Below are 2,146 nucleotides of genomic sequence, written 5' to 3'. Positions count from 1 at the left end.
TAGAAGGAGAAATTGTTGACTAAAGTAGGGAAAGAGGTACTTATCAAAACAGTTGTACAAGCTCTTCCACAGTATGCAATGTCTATTTTCAAGATACCGATCTCTATTTGTAAAGCAATAGAAAAAAGAATTGCGTGCTTTTGGTGGAAACAAACTGTTGACCGAAAAGGAATTCATTGGAAGAGCTGGGAATCTTTGAGAACAAGGAAGGACACCGGAGGATTAGGGTTCAGAGATTTAGTGTCTTTCAACAAGGCTATGCTGGGGAGACAAGCGTGGCGACTTGTTCAGGATCCGAATTCCCTATGGACAAAAGTTGTTAAAGGTATTTATTACCCACAAGGAGAGTTTTGGCGAGCTGGTAAGGGTAGTCGCCCCTCATGGGGCTGGCAAAGTTTGCTGATAGGAAGGGAAGCGATTGAATCGGAGACGAGATGGCTGGTGGGTGATGGCAAACGAGATCAGAATAAGGGAAGATGTGTGGCTACCTAGAGGCCGGATCGGAGGAGGTGCAAATCTAAATGAACCAACGACTGTTGCGGAATTGATAGTACCCGAAGAAAAAGAATGGGATGTGGTGAAGCTAAAGGAAATGTTCGACAAGCAAGTTATCAACGAGATCCTATCAATACCACTCAGTTCACACTCATCAATGGACAGAATAGCGTGGATGGGCAATAATGTGGGCTCCTATTCGGTCAAAAGTGGCTACAACAAAATATGCTCCCAGAAAAAACAGCTGAAAGAAAACCAACCATCATCGTCATATCAGCCACCCCGAGGTCTATGGACAACAATTTGGCAAACCCCACACTACCCAAAAGTGAAATTTTTCCTATGGAGCGTCTGTAATAATGCGTTGCCGACAAGAGAAAATCTCTACAGGAGGAAAATGTTACCTGATCCACTTTGTCCCATTTGCCACGAAGCCCCAGAAACTCTCGAACATCTCCTCCTATTATGTCCCTGGACGAAATGGATATGGTTAGACCCCCGCATACAATTGAAAACAGCCATTGAGAAAGTCACAAGAATGGATAAATGGATCTCGGAGAACTTGTTTCACAAGAATGAGTGGAAATCAAACGCACTCCTTGCAGGTATTTTATGGTCGATATGGAAAGCAAGAAATGCGTGGGTTTTCAGATCCAGTAAACTAAAACCACAACAAATCGTGGAGGACGCAAGCTATGATCTTGAACTCTACAGAAAATGGAGCCCCAATACCACAATGCAGAACCGAAAGAACGAGCAAGGTGGGAGAGGGGAGGAGTGGATACCACCAACAAAAGGCGAGCTGAAATTGAACGTGGATGGGTCTTGGAGTTGCGCCTCAAAACAGGGTGCGGTTGCTTGGATTTGCAGAGACCATCACTGGTGTCTTGTGGGTGGATTCGCCAAGAAAATCCTCACTCAATCTGCCCTGGTAGCAGAAACCCTAGCTCTAAAGGAAGGGCTGCACTTCGTGGAGAAGATGCGCACGAGTGCCCTTCAGTTCAACGAACAGGGGAGACCAACTAAAGTACTTCCTGTTCAGATCGTCACATACAACTTAACAACAGCGAAGCCATTCTGGGCCAGGCCGAAATACCTTGGGCTGTTCTATCGGTGGTGGAAGAGTGTAAACAAAAGCTGGGTTCATTACCTGCAGTGTCCGTGGGCTTCAATCCGCGAGAAATGAACCGGGCAGCAGATTGGATCGCGAAGGCATGCCACGACGACTCCCTTGCGCCGAACTGGTTGTCTCATCCTCCTCATTGTCTTACGTCTATCTTATGTTTGGATTTGGGCAAATGTCCTTGTTTTGTTCCCAGGAAGTAATGAAAGAAACCTCTTTTGACCAAAAAAAAAAAAAAAAAAAACGACTAAATTACTCGTTCCATTTCCCTCCAATTTCTCTAATCGGGCCTTTTTTTCCCCAAAAACAAAATTGGGCACAAATTTCAGAAAATAAAATACAAAAAGCAAATTTCTTAATTATTTTTCAAATTAATATCTGAACTTTAGTTTGGTTCACGAATTATTAAACGTACAATGATAATATCACTGCTTTGGCAAAACCTGCATTTGTCAAGTACCGTACAATGTTCTTCCTTCATTTGCCGGGATAGCAGAATCCGATACAAGTTTTAGGTGACATAGCACC

At 43.8% G+C, this 2,146-nt stretch overlaps 1 long non-coding RNA gene across 1 annotated transcript; it reads right to left on the bottom strand.

Annotated features, from left to right (window-relative positions):
• Positions 1-692: 692 nt before the first annotated feature.
• LOC120293164 lies at positions 693-1,767 on the bottom strand. Its single transcript, XR_005550868.1, has 3 exons — positions 1,646-1,767; positions 1,281-1,529; positions 693-966 (listed from the first exon to the last, which is right to left on the bottom strand). It is a non-coding gene; the product is annotated as an uncharacterized LOC120293164 (long non-coding RNA).
• Between the last annotated feature and the right edge of the window lie 379 nt (positions 1,768-2,146).

The sequence above is a fragment of the Eucalyptus grandis genome, chromosome 5, assembly GCF_016545825.1.
Source record: "Eucalyptus grandis isolate ANBG69807.140 chromosome 5, ASM1654582v1, whole genome shotgun sequence".
Classification (NCBI taxonomy): Eukaryota; Viridiplantae; Streptophyta; class Magnoliopsida; order Myrtales; family Myrtaceae; genus Eucalyptus; species Eucalyptus grandis.
Note: the sequence above shows the minus strand (reverse complement) of the source record. Positions and strands in the feature narration are given on the sequence as shown.